Source organism: Phascolarctos cinereus, unplaced genomic scaffold (genome assembly GCF_003287225.1).
Source record: "Phascolarctos cinereus isolate Bilbo 61053 unplaced genomic scaffold, phaCin_HiC Scaffold_2;HRSCAF=192, whole genome shotgun sequence".
Taxonomy (NCBI): Eukaryota; Metazoa; Chordata; class Mammalia; order Diprotodontia; family Phascolarctidae; genus Phascolarctos; species Phascolarctos cinereus.
The window spans coordinates 80,861,488-80,881,555 of NW_027555625.1; the positions used below are offsets into that span (position 1 = coordinate 80,861,488).

At 37.9% G+C, this 20,068-nt stretch overlaps 1 pseudogene; it reads left to right on the top strand.

Moving 5' to 3' along the window:
- The first annotated feature begins 16,213 nt into the window (after positions 1–16,213).
- On the top strand, positions 16,214–19,587 carry LOC110193239 (TLC domain-containing protein 1 pseudogene; annotated as a pseudogene).
- The last annotated feature ends 481 nt before the right edge of the window (positions 19,588–20,068 follow it).

Here is a 20,068-nt window from a genome sequence, read left to right on the forward strand (position 1 = left end):
CACAGAAGTTCCCTGCCAGGAAAACCAGCATAAGAGAGCACCCTCAACCCAACTAGTGACCCCCAGGAACACATGAAATGGGCTAGGCTCCGTATCTGGAAGGATCAAGAGGTGGAGGGCTCCCCTGAAAAAACCCTAGAGGCTTGGGAGTTACCCCAGTTCTCAGTCAGGAGAATTCAGACCCAGAGTCTCTGAAGTCCTTAACACTTTGTCCTGACAAGACAGAGAAGGCCCTTAGCATCAAACATTGAACCTCAAAGATCTATTAGGGAGGCGGAGCCAAGATGGCAGAGTAAAAGCAGTGACTTGCTTGAGCTCTCCCTCAAACCCCTCCAAATACCTATAAAAGTAGCTCTAAACAAATTCTAAAGCAGCAGAACCCACAAAAAGACAGAATGAAACAAATTTCCAGCCAAAGATAGCCTGGATGGTTGATCAGAAAGGTATATCGTGAAATACAGGTAGAGGAGCGCAGTTCAGTGTGGGCACGCAGGCCGCAGTGAAACTGGAGCAGGCCTCAGAGAACTGAATTGTGGACAGCTGTGGTGGTTTCCAGACTTCTCAACCCATGAAGACCAAAGACAGCTTAGAAGGTCAGTGGGAAAAGTCTGTGTCTGTGGTGAGAGAGAGAAGCAAGGTGGTCTCAGCTCCAGTTCCCAAGCTCAGCCCCAGGGTGGTGGCTGCCTCCGAGCTTCTGGCCCACAGACTGAGGGGGAATCGAGTGGCTGATCAGAGGAGGTATTGAAGGGATCTCTCTGCAGGTGCAGGATTCTTTTGCTTTGCCCATGCTCAGATCTGGGTCTCAGTTCTGGGTGGCAGCCCTGGGGCGAGGAAGTGGAGCTTGTAGTGGTGTGGAGAGGAAATCCTCACAGTTCCAAGACAGAAAAGAGTGGTCGGTCACTCATAGACCAGAGCACAGGCCAGGAGAGGAATAAACACCTCGCCCTTGATCATAGCACCTTGGAAGAACTGAAAATTTACAGGTCCCTACAAGTATCTCAGAAAACAGCTGCACAAAACCCCTGAAGCTTGGGACAGTACATTCTCCACACTGGAAACAGACTCCTACCTTAACAAAGAGTTTATAACTCAAGTAATTGGCTGGGATCATGAGCAAGCAGCACAAAAACAGTCAGACTATATTTTCTTACTTTGGTGACAAAGAAGATCAAAACACACAACCAGAAGAAAACAATGAAGTCAAAGCTCCTACATCCAAAAACTCCAAGAAAAATATGAATTGGTCCCAGGCCATGGAAGAACTCAAAAAGGATTTTGAGAAGCAAGTAAAAGAAGTAGAGGAAAAAAAATGAGAGTGATGCTAAAGGAGAACCAAAAAATTACTGAAGAAAATAACACCTTAAAAAATATCCTAACCCAAATGGCAAAAGAGGTCCAAAAAACCAATGAGGAGAAGAATGTCCTAAAAAGCAAAATTGGCCAAATGGAAAAGGAAGTCCAAAAGATTACTGAAGAAAATACTTTCTTAAAAATTAGAATGGAGAAATTGGAAACTAGTGACAATCTGAGAAATCAAGGCACTGTAACACTAATCCAAAAGAATGAAAAAATAGAAGAAAATGTGAAATATCTCACTGGAAAAGACAACTGACCTGGAAAATAGATCAGGAGAGAGAATTTAAAAATTATTGGACTATCTGAAAGCCATGATCAAAAAAAGAGCCTAGACATCATCTTTCAAGAAATTATCAAGGAAAACTGCCCTGATATTTTAGAACCAGAGGGCAAAATAGAAATGGAAAGAATCCACTGATCTCCTCCTGAAAGAGATCCCCAAAGGAAAACTCCTAGGAATATTGTAGCCAAATTTCAGAATTCCCAGATCAAGGAAAAAATATTGCAGGCAGCCAGAAAGAAACAATTCAAATATTGTGGAAATGCAATCAGGATGAAACAAGATTTAACAGCTCCTACGTTAAGCGTCCAGAGGGCACGGAGTATGATATTCCAGAGGGCAAAGGAGATAGGACTACAACCAAGAATTACCTAACCAGCAAAACTGAGTATAATCCTTCAGGGTAAAAAATGGTCATTCAGTGAAATAGGGGACTTTCAAGGATTCTTGTGGAAAACACTAGAGCTGAATAGAAAATCTGACTTTCAAATACAAGACTCAAGTGAAACATGGTAGAGGTAAACAGGAAAGAGAAATCATAAGAGACTTACTAAGGTTGAACTGTTTACATTCCTGCAGGGAAAGATATTTGTAATTCATGAGTCCTTTGTCAGTATTAGGGTAGTGGAAAGGAAAAATTTATATGTATGCATGTATAGGTAGATAAATAGATAGATAGATAGATAGATGGATAGATAGATAGATAGATAGATAGATAGATAGATAGATAGATAGATAGATAGATAGATAGATGATAGATAGATAGATGGAACAGGTGAGTTGAAGATGAAGGGGCGATATCTGAAAAATAAAATTAAGGGGTGAGAGAAGATTATACTGGGAGAAGGAGAAAGGAAGAAGTAGATTGGGGTAAATTATCTCACATGAAAAAGACAAGAAAAGGCTTTTACAGTGGAGGAGAAATGGGGAAGGTGAGAAGGAATGAGTGAATCTTATTCTCATAGGACTTGGCTTAAGGATGGAATAACATACAGAATGGGGTATGGAAATCTATCTTACCTACAGGAAAATAAGGGGGAAAGGGGACAAGAGAGCAGGGGGTTGATAGAGAGGGGGGCAGATTGGGGGAGAGGATAATCAAAAGCAAACACTTTTGAGGAGGGACAGGGTCAAAAGAGAGAATAGCACAAATGGGGGGTAGGATAGGATGAAGGCAAATATACTTAGTTTTTTACAGCAGCACTACTATGGAAGTGTTTTGCATGACAACACATCTATAGCCTGTATTGAGATGCTTGCCTTTTCAATGAGGGTGGGTGGGGAGGGAGGAAGGGAGAAAATTTGTAACCCAAGGTTTTAAAAACATATGTTAAAAATAAAAGATTAAAAAAAAAGAACAACTAAAAGCAGAAGAAAGAAAGAAAGAAAGAAAGGAAAGAAGAAAGAAAGAAAGAAAGAAAGAAAGAAAGAAAGAAAGAAAGAAAGAAAGAAAGAAAGAAAGAAAGAAAGAAGAAGAAGGAAGAAAGGAAGAAAATATCTATTAGAGATTGAACCCTGATTGGGAAGTCTAGGATTTGGGGATCTGGGGTAAGACCAAGTAGAACCAACTACCTCACTCAAAAGTTCAGTAGGGTTAGAACCTGGCTCTGGCAAAAATCCTCAATTCAACAACCAAAGTTAGAGAGATAGGCAAGTTAAAGAACACATGAATCAATATGAACAAATATTACAAATTTAACTCTTGGTTGAATGATCTCATCAGAAGCCAGATTGCAGAGTAAGTGGAGTTATGGAGTGTAGATGGTTTTCATAGCAGAGTATAGAGGCTACCTAAAAAACTGTTCAAAACTCAAAGCTGCTAGGTCAAAGAAAGAAAAAAATTCTGAAAACAGTAAAAGATTAAGTATTAAGGAACTGCAATCAAGATCAAGCAAGAATATATGACAATTACATTAAAGAAAGTAAAGCCAGGAATGTGATCTAGCAAAAGAAAAAGAAAAAGGCCTATTACCAAAAAACAACCTGAAAAACTGAATATAATCTTACAAGGAAAAAAAATGGACCATATATAGATGAGAGAACTTTCTAAGCATGCTGGTTAAGAAACCCAGAGCTGAGTAAAATGTTTATGTAGCACATGCTCTGAGGTCCTTATTCTGAATCTCACTTGATCTGATGATTCAGGGACCAATATATGGTTCTTCTGTCCTTTTCAGTCTTTGCATGTATGACTGAAGGGTTGGAGGGTCATCATTATATAATTATAGCCTACAATAGCTCACAGGCCCCTCAAGTGGCATGTTTTTCAACATGATCATCAGCTGAGAATCATTTAGTCAACCAAATGTAAGTAGCTTTTAAAAGGAGATATTTACTAAGGTGGTACAGAAAAATAGTTGGTACAAAATATCCCCACAAAGTCTGTGATACTCTCCCCCAGTACACAGAGAGTCAGGGGAAGTCTAGGGGAGAGCATATGTTGCAGAGGGCTAACTTACAGCCCTCACTTGCTAGAAGTCCTTTTCTCTCTTTTATGAGGTTACCCTTAGATATGGTTAAATTCTCTGCTGAGATCTTTGTAGATTTGTGGATCTGAATTCTAGGTGGTCCTTGGCTCCTGATACACATGGGAAATTTTCGGGATTTCCAAAATTCATGAAGTCTTACTTTCATCAGGGGAGGAGGGCAGAGGGGAAGAGATCAAGGCTGAGGACAAAGTGCTCTCCACCTTCCCACGTTACTCCTGGTGGGACAAGGGGGTTTGATATGATGTTCTCTACTTATTTACTACAATGATCTGGAATCTATCTCTGCCATATTTTAAAAAATAACTTGGGCTTTGAATTGGGAGATGACCCAATGGGCATGACTAAGTTTCCTTAGTTAATCTGAAGAGTCTTCCTATAAATGTTAGTACAGGTCATTCAATGACATTTTGCACTTATCTAACTTTGCTTAATTTTTGATCTAATTTTGTTCGATCTGGTGTTTGTTTAACTTGTTGATTAAGACACTCTAATTTCATTAAGATTCATGGCATTTTATTAATCACCTTAAGTGGGGTAGAGTGGCTTGATTGACACACTCAATCAACCCCACCTTTACATTTGAAATAAATACAAGTGAAGAATTTTTTTAAAAAAATCATTTGAGCGATTTGAAGGGATTGATCTAGTCTAATAAGAGTGTCCATTCAGAATTCTTTCAAAGGTTTAAGAAGGAACAAAGAGAAACTCAGGTGAGTGTAGGTTTTCTGCTGCTTGTTTTGTTTAATGGAGTTAAGAATATGGAGAATAAAGGAATACTGAGGGAAGAAATGAGAAAGAGGGAACAATTTACTATTTTTCATAATTGGGGCAAAATATATAAAGTGTGGATGTGGAGATGGAAGGAGGAGGCATCTCATGAAACTTGGGCTTATCAAAGTTGGGGAAATAATCATACACACAAAATTTAATATAAAAGTATATTAATGTTAATGGAGAAATACGTGGGGAAAAGGAAAGAAAAGGAAAAGAAGGAATTAAGAGAAAAGGTAGTTGGTAGGTAACATGCAGAAACAAAATAAACTTCACCTATAGAGAGTTGATTATAGGAAGAAGGAAAGGAAGGAAGGGTTTATTTTTCTCCCCCTTATAAAAGAGGGGATTAGAAGGAGAAAAAAAAAAAAGGTATGACCCAGTAATATGGGTTTGGGCTGGGTGAATAAAGTAAGGGCAGTGGAATAATATTTCACCACTCCAATTGTAGTTTGCTAATACTAATTCCATTTCTTTTCTTTCTCCACCCCCTGTATTTAAAGGAGAGTGCAGGGCAGGAAAATGAAATAGTATTATAGAAAACTATAGTGGAAAAAACATACCTAGTTATCATAAGCAGGAATGTCAATGGGATGAATTCTCCCATAAAACAAAGAATTGTAGATTATATTAGAAAATAGAATCCAAAAATAGTTTGTTTCAAGAAAGGTGCTTGAGATATTAAGAGTCATACAGTTAAATTAATGGCTTAGAATATAATCTATTACACATCAAGTGAATCCAAAAATGGATAAGTAGCAATATTTATTTTAAACAAGGAAACATTAAAAATAGACATGATTAAAGAGATAATCAGGGTATCTACATTATCCTAAAAAGCACTATAGATAACAAAGCAATTTTAATATTAAACATATATGAACCAATTAGCAGAGCATCTAGGTACTTAATGGAAAAGCTGATGCATAAAGCAAATCTAAATACTTAAAGGAGGAGCTATTACGGACAACAAAACAACAATTTTGAGGTGCTTCAATGTTCTGCATTTAGACCTAGACATATCTAACCCTGAGATGAACAAGAAAGAAGTTTAAAGTCTGAATGGAATTTTAAAAATATATATGAAAATATACATAAAATTGATATAGCACTTAAATGCTGCAAACTACTTTACATATGTCTTTTGATCCATACAATAATCCTGTGAAGTAGGTGATGTTCTTAATGCAAAATGAAGTACGCAAAAATTAGAGAACAAAACACGGGGAAAAAAACAGCTTTGAAAACTGAAAAATTCAGAAAGTGAATTAATCACCATTTATCAAGCACCTTCTATGTACCAAGGACTGTGCTAGGCACTGGGGATGTAAATAGAAAAAAATGAAATAATTTATACTCTTAAGGAGCTTACATTCTAATGGAGTAGATAAGAAATGTGTGTATGCATACACACATACACCTATATATGTGTGTCTGTGAATATGTGTATACATACATATGTATATATATGCAGCATAAGTACAAAATAGTTAAAAGGTCATTAGCAGTTACAGGAATAGGAAAGGCATGTGGAAGACTTGCTTGAGATGAGTTTTGAAGGAAAAGATGGATTCTGTGAGATGGAAATTAGGAGCGATGACTTCAGAGGATTAATGATGAAAAATACTTCCTACCTTTTGTCATAGGGGTGATGAAATAAAGGTAGAGAATAAAATATGCATTCTCTGAAATTTCAATGTGTTGAATTGTTTTGTTTCACTATAGATATTTGTGACATACATACCCCCACAAAAAAAGCATAAATAAAACCTTTTAAAATGCACAGAAGAAACCAAAAAAAGTGTTTAAGAGGTCACAAATAAATCAACTTTATTACTACCCTGTTAAATTACTATGTGGAATGGGCTAACCAGTACCAGAGGCACCCATGGTGGCATGTATTGCAGGAATTTACATAGAGAGGTAAACTGATCTGGACTCAAGAATGCTAAGTGCTGGGGATACAAAGGCAAATACATGGTCCCTACGCTCCAGGGTCTCATGTTCTAATGTGAGGAGACAACAAATCAGATATTTTCAGCGTAAGGGTATAAGCTTTTTAAAGGGTTCAGAAGAAAAAAAAAACGCTTTCCAAGGATACCATATAGGTAACCATTAGCTTACTGTCAGCCAGCTTAGCTCCTTTCCACCAAATGTTTATCAGACAAACGATAATTAAGGATAGTGAGCAAATACATTTATCCAAGCAAACAGTAAAGATAAATCAGAAATGCCATAGAGAATAGTTTAGACAATAAAATATATGACATGTATATAATGTATAAGATATGTTATCTATAAGATAAATACATGTGCACATATATGTATACATGTGTATGTGTGTATATGTATGTGTGTGTCTGTGTATATGTGTGTGTGTGTGTGTGTGTGTGTGTGTGTGTGTGTGTGTGTGTATGTTGGAATATATGAGTAAATGAGTATTCTGACTCAGAATCAAGATAAAATCTCAGTTCAGCCAAGACAAAAATCTCTGAATCTACCCTTAGAAGTCTCTGGGGCTGAAAGTACTAGGAATCAAGGGATGTCCAGAGGCCAGAGTTCACCCCTCTCCCCCCCAGTCTCCACTTCTCTCTTTTCTTCCTCATATATACAATGTCAAAAGCACAGAGGTCTGAGATTTTATGTATGTATGTGTGTATATACACATACACATGTATTTGTAAGTACACATTTACACATGCATGTACATGCATGTGTGTTTATATAAATATCTATTAAAAACTATTGAAATTCAGTTTTTTATACAGTCTTCTTGCTCTTTTTATAATGGAATATTTGTATTTTTTTTAATGATATTAAATTCACAAAAGTCTTCCTAAAGCCCAGGTCTTTCCGTGTAGCCCGCTCCTCTATTCAGTAATCTCTAATCACAATATGAAATCCTCTGTTTAGCATTCAAAGTCCTTCATAACATCCCCCACTTTCCATTCTTCTTACATCTCACAACTCTACCCAACACACACACACACACACACACACACACACACACACACACACACACACACATTCTGTGATCTAGTAATACTGGCTTCCTCATTGGTCCTCATGAAAGACACTTAACAACTTGATTCTGGGCATTTTTACCAGCTTCATCTCCATTTCTTGGCTTCCTACTTCCTTCAAGTATCAGCTAAACTTGTATATACCATTCACATATACATATATACACACACACACACACACACACACACACACGTATGTGTATATGTGTGTGTGTATATATATATATATTTGCCATACTCCTTAATAGTAGTACCTTCACACTATTGATTATCCCCAATTTATCCAGCATATAGATTATTTGTATGTAATTGTTTGTATATTATATCCCCTATTAGATCATGAGCTCCTCTAGGGCAAGGACTGTCTTTTACCTTTCTTTGTGTTCCCAGTGCTTATCACAGTGCTTGACACATAGTAGGTGCTTAAGAAATGTTTGTTGTCTGACCAAAAAAAAAAAAGATGTGGAGATGTGGTTTTATTTCAGGGAGAAGTTTGGGGTCATCTAAAAGACTGCTTCATCTCCCAGATGCAATCTAACCAGCTCTCCTCTCCTACCTCAATTCTCAGTTTAGTTCACTGTCCATTCTATAGTGTCTGTCCAAGACACTCATGTTCTAATGTGAGGAGACCACAAATCAGATATTTTCAGCCTAAGGGTATAAGCTTTTTAAAGGGTTCAGGAAAAAAAGTCCTGAAGCACCAGTTCTTTGGGTCTATGAGATTATGCAGCTGTGTACCTCAGTCTAGATAATAGGTACTCTTCATCCCCTTAGTTTTTCCTCCCTCAATAATTAGGCTGAAATCTTTCGGGTGTCTGTTGATCACATTTGGGAAGCGCTGCTGTTTTCCGAGGCTTGACAATCAGCACCATGTTGTCCGGTGGTGCATCTGGAGAATCTCACCATCTATAGGGAATCACTCTTAGATTTAGATTCCACTTCACCTGTTCCAGGACAATAAAAATTGCCTTTGGCAAGCATACACCTGACTTAATTTAACTTTAATTAAAGTTAACATTGCAAGAGGAGGGTTGCCTAACAAAGTCATCTCTGTTGTTACATCTTTTAAGGAATCTTGTATGATTTTCATCTATGCATGGGAGACATCATGTTGGAAGACCTTTGAAAGCAACACCAATTTTAATACCTTATTGATGACATTTGTGGGCTTTTTTTTAAAACCATAGTCATTTCTAGATATACCACCCCCTAAAGAACATTTGCATGTTACTATGAAAAACAGCTACGTAAAGCCAACATCACAAAGACCACATCTGATAGCATATACAACATTCTGAACCCATAGCCTCTCAAGAAAAAGGAAGTGTTACATCATCTATCCTCAGACAAGAAGATTGGTCATTTCATTTAATCTGAGTTCAGCTGCTTATAAGAGTTGCTTTCTTTTAATTATTATAGTCATTGTATGTATTGTTCTCCTTACCCAGCTTGCTTTGCTTTGTTTCAGTTCATATGAATCTTCCCCTGTGTCTCTCAGTATCTTGTATCTGTTTTTTCTTTGGAGCAAACATATTCCATTGCATTCACATATCACAATTTATTCAGCAAAATCTTATCTGTTCAGTACCCATTTTGTTTATTTTTTTTGCCACTAAAAAAATGAAACAAAAACAAAACTGCTATGAAGATTCTGTCTTTGACCGCTTAGAGCTATATGCCTAGTGCTGGGATCTCTGAATCAAAGGTTTATTTCATTATTCTTCTCACAAAATTCTAAATTGCCTTATGGAAGAGTTGGACAAATTCACAGTTCTGCCAAGACTGCATTACAGTATGTTTCTTACATAGCTCCTTCATTATTATTTGCATCTTTGATCATCTTTACCAATTTGAAATTTTGTGATTGTTTTATCTATGTTTGAATTATGAAAGTATATTTCTTTTACTAGTATTAGTGTTTTGGAGAAAATTCCACATGGTTTTAATAATTTACTTTTCTTCTTTTGAAACTCTTTACATTCCTTTCCACTTATCTACAAGGGAATGCATTTTTGTGTTTATCATATGCTGGGGTTAGGATATGATATTTCCTGTATATTTTGGATATCAGACTTTTTTCAAATATCTATGGTACAGAGATTGTTGTCCCCACTCAGGATTTATTCTTCTTAGTTCCATTTCTTTTATTCTTGCAAAAGCATTTTAATTTTGTACAATCAAAATGGCATGCTTTATCTTTTATCAATCAATTAACAGACATTTATTAAGCAACAACTATGTTCCAGGTAGCATGATAAGCACTGGGGATACAAACACTTCAAGGAGCGTATACTCTTACATAATAATTCCTCTATCCCTTGTTCTATCCCTTATTTAGGTAAGAATTCCCCCTTAGCTTTCTTCTGAATATCAACTTCTCTATTTTTTTTTATATTTTTTACACTGAGAAAGTGCACCTGTTGGGAGCTTATTGATGTAGTGGCCTAAGTCTAATATCTATCAAGTTGCTTCCTAGTTTTCCCAACCATTCTTATCGAATAGAAAGTCATTCCTTCAGAATTGTTTATGTGGGGGTTATATCTTAGAGACAGCTACTATGGTTCGGTTGGTAGAGTCAGGACAACCTGAGTTCAAATCCAGCCCCAGACATTTACTAGCAATGTGACCTTGGGCAAGTTAGCTCACCTCTCTCTGCCTCAATTTCTTCATTGTAAAATGGGAATAATATGGCATCTACCTCCCAGGTTGGTATGAAATAATATGTGTAATAAACTTTGTAAACTTTAAAGAACTATATAAATGCTATTAGTATTATTATTATTAAACATTGAGCTTACTTCCCTCACTGATCTATTTTTCTAGTATCAAATAGGTTTATTATTATTGCTTATAGTATTATTTGAGGTCTGATAATGCTCGGCCTCCTCCTGTCCTGCTTTCTTTTCCCCATTATTTCCCTTGAGCCTAGAGACTTATTGTTTCTGCAAATGAATTTGATATGGTTATGTCTAGATCTATAAACAATAATATGTTTGATTAGATTAGAATCACAATAACTTCGTATATTAATTTACTTAGTATCATCATTTATATTGTAATGATGTGGTAATGCCATAAACAATACTATCTTCCCAATTGTGTGCTTTCTTTTTATTTCTATAAAATGCTTTGTAGTTGCATTTACATAAATTCTGAGCCAGTCTTGGTAGACTGACTCACAGACACTTTATGAACCCTGTAGTTATTTTTAATGGGATTTCTCTTTCTCTTTTATTTCCTCCTGGTTTTATTGGTGATGTCTAGAAATGATGATGGATGTGGTGCGCTTATTTTGGATCCTGCTGCTTTACTGAAGAGAGGCAACATAGTGTAGTAGATGGAGCCTCCAAGTCAGGAAGGTCCAGGTTCAAATTCAGTCTATGTGAACCTGGGCAAGTCACTTGATTTTTCAGTGTCCTAGGCAATTCTCTAAGACTTCAAATGATAGAAAAGCTGTTCATCTGAATTGTGAGGGAGTTTCTGGACTGTTGAAAACAGGCACAAACACTGACTTCTCCCATCCCCCAAACTTTATTAAAGTTACTAAACATTTTATTCAGTTTTTCTTTTCTGATTCTTTGAGACTCCTTAAGCAAATCATAATGTCATCTGGAAGCAGAGATAATTTTGTTTCCTTTTTTTCCCTTTTTTTATTCCTTTAATTTATGCCTCTTCTATTATACCTAGAATTTCTATTATGTGAAATAACGAGAGGTTGTGTCCTTTACTTATTCCTCTCCTATTGAGAAAGCTTTAAGCATTTCTGCAATAAAGCTGGTTTAATCAATCGATCAACATTTATTAAGTGCCTACTATGTGCCAGGCACATTACTAAGTGCTAGAGATACAAAAAGAGGCAAAAGACAGTCCTGTCCTCAAGGCTCTCACAATCTAATGAGGGAGACAAAATGCAAGTAAATATATACAAAACAAGCCATATACAGAATAAATAGTAAATAATTAAGAGGAAAGGCACTGGAATTAAGAGGGACTGGGAAAGACTTTGATAATATTAAAGCTGGGCTTTTCCATATTCATGACTTTTAAAGTTTTTTTTAACACAAATGACTGCAATATTTTGTAACGGGCCATTTCTGCATCTTTTGATATAATCATATGTTTTTGTTGTACATATGATCAATTATGCAACTTATTTTTAAGTGTTTCGTTATTTTTTTTAACTCTGGAACAAATCCAACCTAGTCTACAATAAATATTTTTGTTAAAATTGACATAATTTCTTCACTAAAATTTTATTTTAAAAAGTGTTAAAATCAATTAGTGATCCTGGTCTACAGTTCTTTTTATCTGTTATATTCCTGCCTGCTTTGGACATCCAAAAATGAGATCACATCTGTGTAATAAATGTAACTTACCTTCTTTCTCTATTAGTGAAGCCTACATATGTATATGTATGTATTGCTCTATGAAAAATGAAAGAATTCACTTGTAATCATCTCAATCAGTTAATTTCCCATCTGGGAGTTCACAGATGACTCAGTTAATTTATCTTTCTAAGCTTTGGCTGATGTCCCAGTCTTTTGCCACTGCTTTTTAGGGACATTTAGATACAAATAGTAAAGAAACCTTTTCTTAGAGGTTCACTTTGCCTCAGACAATCAAAGGCGCTTAACTTTATAGAGGAAGCATGAGAAAAGGAACAATGGGAGAGCAAATATACATCAGGCTGTGACCTGAAAGACAAAGGATATGCCTAGATCTCATGAAGGGGTAGGATTCACAGATACAGGTCTTAGGTTTGATTATGTTTAAGCCTAACAGAAAAAGGGAATCAATGATCCAGCCAAGAGGCACCTTCCTGCCTTGGCACTCAGGTCATAACAGCCTGTCAGACTAAAGAAAAGAAAAAAGAAAAACAACCACAACAACAGAAACAAAAATATTTCTCAACTTCTCTCTAAGCATTGCCTGATATAGAATGCATCTCTCTCTCTCTCTCTCTCCTCTCCCTCTCTCTCTCTCTCTTCTCTCTCTCTCCTCTCTCTCTCTCTCTCTCTCTCTCTCTCTCCTCTCTCTCCTCTTGTCTCTCGTCTCTCTTCTCTCTCTCTCTCTCTCTGTCTCTCTCTGTCTTCTCTCTGTCTCTCTCTCTGTCTCTCTCTCTGTCTCTCCTCTCTCTGTCTCTTCTCTCTCTCTCTCTCTCTCTCTCTTCTCTTCTCTCTCTCTCTCCTCTCTGTCTCTCTCTGTCTCTCTGTCTCTCTGCTCTCTCTCTTCTCTTCTTCTCTTCTCTTCTCTCTCTCTCTCTCTCTCTCTCTCTCTCCTCTCCCTCTCCTCTCTCAATCTAAGCAACTTCCCTATGTATTACCTATCCCTCCAAATTTTCATGCAGGCTGAATTTTGGTTTTAGTTTAATATATGACTTTTAATTCACTGAATATCATCATTTTTTTCTCCTCTTCTCCCAACTCTTTAAAAAGGAGAAAAAGACCAGACAACAAAACAGTTGAAACAGAACATTTCGGTATAAGCCCAAATCCCAATCAGAGAAACAAGTAGTAGTAAAACTCATAAAGAAAAATAGAAAAAATGAACAAAAATTTAGAAAAGTTCTAAGCACAAGGGATAAAAATATCCTATGGTGATAAGAAGAGAATTAAAAACTGCCAAAGGAAAAGGAAAGTACAACAAATGCCACAAGTCCCTAGAAATAACAGGACAAAACCAAGACACTATAAAATTGTTTGAAAGAGAAATTCTTAAAATTAAAAGAATGATTTAAAGATGAAATGAGTTAAAAATCAGAGTTATAGTTTAAAACATAAACATAGGCAAATGGCACATGTAAAAGTAAAAATGAAAAAAATTGAAGGAAATTTAATGGAATAGGATATTAAAACAATAGTATTGGAGAAACACATGAGATCTATGTAAGCTCCCCAAATATTGGCCATAGAGAGCTAGTTGAAAGAATAGAAAAGCAAAATAATTTTTTCCCAGGAAAAATACAATGAATTAAAAATCCTGAATATCATATTTCATGAAATAATCAAGAAAATACCCAGAGGTATGGAAAAAACAGGGGAAAGTATAAATCAAAACATCTAAAGATCCCAGACCAACCTTGAGATTTAATTACCAAGAAATTTGTTGGTTACTAAAATTTAAAATTTCAAAGTCAAACAGCAAATATATATGTAGCACCTCCCCTGGGGCCACAATCCCAACTGGGCACTCCAGAAAGTAATTCATTAGTTCTGTTCTCAGGGATTTTAAGGGGTATGTAACTCTGAAGGGTTGTCCCTCATTGGTGTGCTTCCCATTAATCAACAAATTGACTCCATTAACTTTTAGAAAAGGATTTTACTGAGAATGGAGAGCAAGAACACATTCCCCCAAACCTGAGGTGCATTTTCCCCTTATACACATAAGTTCTCATACTCAACACTTAAAATAAAAAGCAATGAGATATACTTGTAGAGGATATGTGAGACAGGAGGTACCACTCAACTTCTCACACTAAGATTACTTTTCTTTTTTTTTTTTTTTGCCCTTCATGGAGTCCTCAGCAAATTCCACTAAAGTGTGGGGAAGCAGCCCAGCTGATCTCTGAAAGGTCAACTCTGCTGAGTCTATAATTGAGATTTCTCTAGGAGTAATGTTCAATGATGCTGACTACTCAGGTGGCTGTTGCTTCTCATCAATTTGTCCTCAGTGTTTCTCCTTTCTCCCATGCTGTGCTGCCATCATCTATTGAAACTTCAGTGGAGGTCTCAGATACCTCTAAGTTCTTCTAAAGGAGAACTACCTATATATTCTCCAAGGTCAGCCTCAAGGTTGATGACTGGTCACCTAGTCAGAGAAGAAAACACAAAACAGAGGCAGTCACATCCCAAGCAGAGGTTTCCACCTGGCTCATGGGAGGTAACTCAATGAAGCCCTCCTGCTTCCGAGCTAAGACAAGATTGGGAGGCGGGAGAGACAGACAGACAGAGACAGAGGTACAGAGGAAGAGACAGAGATACAGAGGAGATAGAAAGGGGCAAAGAGACAAAGACAGGGACAGAGAGAGACAGAGATAGTGATGGGCAGGTTACCTTTTTTGTGTACCCATCAGAGAACTCTTCATCATAACACAGAACAAAAGCCCTGAATGATCATGGCCAGAAGTAGGCTCAGTCCACGCTTCCACTTAGTCAATCGGACAAGGACCAAATTAGTATCTTCATGTGCTCTAAGGACTCCTGTATCCTCCTTGCCAACTGGTCAGCCTCCTCATTTATATAGACAACCAGGAGAAATAATATCTTAAGCTATCAAGGAAAATTAATATAAATAAATCAAAACCACTCTTCATGTATGAAAAATCAAAGAGGTGATTGAAATGTGATCTTTTGAAAAGCAAAGAAGTTTGGAATACATACAATAACATATTCTGCAAAGCTGAGCTTAATTATCAATGAAAAAAGAGATTTCAACTTTTCAACTAATGGCAAGTATTTGAGTCATTCCATAGGTGAATAGGGTATTTGGTAAACAAATTTGCTAAGTAAGAGAAACAGATACACAAAAAGATGATTAAATATACTTAATAAGAAAATGTTAATAAATGATAGCAATTCTATCATATTTATTGGGTAAAACAAGATATTCTTAAATGAAAAACAAAAAAAACTTCTTACATTAGCCAAAGGTCAAAGAAAGAACAAAGAGGGAAATTTTAGTAGAAAAATTGTCTAAGGGGTCAAAGATTTAATGATGCTAAAAGTAGAAATGAAAGAGGAAAAATTGAATTAATATCCCACTGATTATCCCATGCTTTCTAATATATGAATCAGTGTTTTTTGGCATGAAATGTGATAGTTAACACAAAGGGAGGTCACTAAGGCAGTGAAAATGGGAGGTTAGAGACAAAGTATAATTGGACATTCATACCCACCCCGCATAAGTTTTAGAAGGAAGAAGTATTTCTTTGCTCTTTCATCTGGCCTTGGGGGTATGGTTGTGGGGGAGTAGGGTAGTATGAGGACTGTGTGTGTATGTGGAGACTTACTAATAGGAGTTAGGTCTTGCCCAAAGAAGTGAAATAATAGGAGACATTAAGATGTGTTCTTATAAAGAGAGGAGAGGACCCCCCCTCCATAATAGGAGCTGCTCAGAGGGACAGAGTATCTCAGAGATCCTCTTCTTCAGACAAGAATCACTATTTCCAAGACCAATTACACCCCAGGAAGGAGAGGGAAGGTGTATGGACAGTTAAGGTTGTACAAAATGAAGACAAGTGGCTAGGAGGACACAGCTCAAGAGTTAGACGATACTGGCCTTGGGATGGATGAATCATGAATATAAAGGCTCAGAGGAAAGAACTTGTGACAAGAGATACAGAGCAACTTTCATCACACTACATTACCTCCCTCATCAATCGATACGTTGCAGGGAGGGTTTAAGACTTCTCAGAAGGCACATCAGAAAAAAAACAGAACAAAATAAACAGATGGAAGAGGTGGAAATGGAAGGGGAAGCTTCTCAATCAGACTAATATGTGAATGGGAAATAGTACAGCAAAGTTGTTTTTTTTCTTTTTCTTTCCAGAAGTCTTACTTTGAATGCAGGATATAGAGAGAATAAATAAAGAAGAGGAAAGTGTAAAGACCTTGAATGGAGACAATATTGCAGAACATGCTAGTAGGAGAAAGAAATAAGTGGGGCATGAGGGGGTGTAAAATAAATTAATATGGCTTGTGACAGAGCACAGTAAATTAACATTCCTCAAGTTAAAATAATTGATAAGGGAGGAAAGGTAGGATTTTTAACCTAATTATTATCAAGTATGGTAGATAGGAAGTAAAGAGATAGAAGAACAAAATAAAATGAGAATGATAAGCAAAGAATCTTTCCAAATGGAAGTAATGAGAGAGTAGAGAAAGTGCAAAAATGGAAAAATCATCACAGGGCCCAAGAACTGATTAAATAAGGAGAAAAAAATTAATATAAATACTAAAGAGAGTAGTATAAAACACAAGCTTAATCATTATTATCTTAAATATAAAACGGTTAAATTAAATTAAATAAAAGATGGTTAGCATAGCAATGTGAAAGGACATAAAGGAGACCAGCTTCCCCAAATATGTGCCTAGAAAATTACTGAAAAGGCTGCTCTATAGATCAACATCAAGAAAACTGAAGAAATAATTCCTCTATCCAATTCAGAAGACAGCTATATGGGGCAGCTAGGTGGTGCAGTGGCTAGAGCACCAGCTCTGGAGTCAGGTGGATCAGAGTTCAAATCTGATCTCAGACACTTGACATTTACTACCTGTGTGACCCTGGGCAAGTCACTTAACCCTCATTGCCTCACCAAAAAAAAAAAAAACCTATACAAAAAGATTGTAAGGCTGGACAAGGCCTTACATTAGGGAAGTTAATGCAAGTTTTGGTAGATAGGCCTTGTGTGGGACAAGTGAAAGTTTCTCATATGAAATGGAAGCTATACCCTAAAATTTAGTTAAGTCTTTAGCATTAGCCAGGCCTAAGTTTCGCTTTCCTGTAAATCATGTGATCGGGTCATACATCTGTTGCCTACCCCCTCCCTTGTTTTGTAACTACCACCCCAGCCTTATCTTGCCAAGCAGTCTTCTAGCTCCCAAGCTTGTTTTGGGTAAAATGTATCTCTTAGTCTCTGGGTAAGGTCTCTTACCTCAAAAAATGGGGATAAAGAGATTCAGGTTAAAAGGTGGGAGGGTGGGGATTTCTTAGAATTTGTTTGTCTAGGGGTATGTAACTGCTTGCTTGCTGCTTGCATCTTGCCTCCCTACTCCAGTCTGCCCTGGGTAGGTGATGCCAATTCTCTCGCGAGACTTGCTAGAATAAAACTTCTGTTTCTACTAACAGAAACCTCTGAATTTTTATTCGGGTAGGTGGTTTCAATCCCACTCAGCCTGAAGCCTGAAATGGTTGGTAAATTCCCTTGGTCATACCATGAAAACTAGTGTGAGCTTCTATAATCAGGTTCTTAACCTTTGGGTCTGTCAGACCAATAAAGTATAGAGCCATTTCTAATTTATCCCTGTACAGAGAAACAGGGCAGCTAGTAGATAGAGTGCTGGGCCTGGAGTCATGAAGACTCCTCTTCCTGAGTTCATATCCAGCCTCAGACACTTACTGTGTAACCCTGGGCAAGTCACTTAACTCTTAACTTAACTCAGCTTCCTTGTCTGTAAAATGAGCTGGAGAAGGAAATAGCAAACCATTCCAATATCTGCCAAGAAAACCTCAAAAGGAGTCACAAAGAGTCAACAAAGACACAACTGAAATGGCTCACTAACAAGGGGGAGATAGGGCCTAGAAGTGCTCTACTGAGAGCACTGGGGTTAATAGAAGCTTATGGCATAAATCTAGAAAGAGAATAACTCTTCTAAAAATACAAGTACAGCCTCAGGGGAAAAAAATGGCTTGGCCACAATAACTATGGCTAGAAGCAATGAAGCAAGAGATGATGAATAAAATTAGAATTTTTGATATTCAATTTTTTCCCTCCAATTATATGTTAAATCTATTTTTTAGTATTTTTTAAAATTTTGAGTTCAAGTTCTATACTTCCGTCCATCTCTGTCCCCCCCCACAATAAACAATCTAATATAATTTATACATGTGCAATCATGCAAAACATTTCCATATTAATCATTTTGTACAAGAAGACTCCATTTTTTTTAAAGAGGAAAATAAAATGAAAAACAGCATGTTTTAATCTATATTCAGACAGTATCAGTTCTTTCTTTGGAGGTGGATAGTATATGTGTCTTCATTAGTCCTTTGGGATTGTCTTGGATCATTGTATTGCTGGAAATGGCTAAGTCGTTCACAGCTGTTCATCATAAAATATTGCTGGGGGGAGGGGCCGCCGGCGGGGAGCCGGACGGAGGAGCCGGCTGCCGCTGACAGTCCGAGAGCTGGCCCCGACAGACGCGGCGCATCTGGAGCGGCGCCGGGAGCGGCGCCCCAGCGCGACCATGCCCGTGCCCCTGCCCCCGCGCTGCTGCTGCTGAGCCGGCTGCCCCTGCCCGCCCACGTGCGGGGCGACCCCCTGCGCACCTGGCGCGGCACAACCTGCTCTCCTTGGGCCACTCTATCGTGTCCGGCCTCTGGGCTCTGCTCTGCGTCTGGCAGACCCCGGAGATGCTGGTGGAGCTTGAGACGGCCTCCTCGGTCTCTGGCTATTTGCTCGTCTGCTTCTCGACGGGCTATTTCATCCATGACACAGTGGACCTCCTGGCAAGCAAGCAGGCCCAGGCGTATTGGGAATACTTGGTCCACCATGTCTTGGCTATTGCCGCCTTTGCCTCGGGCATCTTTAAGGGGAGCTTTGTGGCAGGTGGGGTCATGACTCGTCAGCAACATCTTCCTCACGATGAGAATGATGATGAAGCTCGGTAACCATCAGGACTGCCTTTTCTACCGGGTCAATAAGTACATCAGTTTGGTCATGTACTTCCTCTTTCGCCTGGCCCCCCAGGCCTACCTCACCAGCTTTTTCCTTCGGTACCTGGGGTAGAGGACAGAGGGTGCCTTTCTGCTCAGCATCCTGTTGCTGGTGGATCTTATGATTCTCATCTACTTCTCCCGCCTCCTTCACTCAGACTTCTGCCCAGAGAGAGCTTCCCTTCGGCATAACAAAGACAAATTTCCAACCGAACAGATCTGCTTTGTCCTTTGATAACTTTGGGGACTTACTATATCCATGTGGCCCAGTACCTCTCCTGGTACACGCAGCTATTTCTCTACCAACATAGATGTACTGTTGAAGACACTAAAAAAAAAAAAAAGCCAAAAAATCCCACAGCACACTATTTGGAAATCCTTTCTATGGTCAAGGGAAGCCAGTTCCTTTGGGTATGGCAGCTTTGGGGGAAGACTCTTGGTAAAGCCAGATGGAAGGAAACATCTGTCCAGAACAAGGATCACATAAAATGCTCTGTAACCCACATAGGGCTAATTTTGTTTTGACCAGTCAAAACTCCCCCTAACAACACAAGGAATACAGGTTTTACTACCCTGTAACCACCAACTTATTCAACTACTTGCTTGGAAGCTAGAGGTCAGTAGTCATACTTTCTTCCTTGGGAACATAAAGGAACAGTTAACCTCGCCCTGCCAAAGGGTCTTGATTTCTCCTCCCCACATTCCTAGAAATGGGT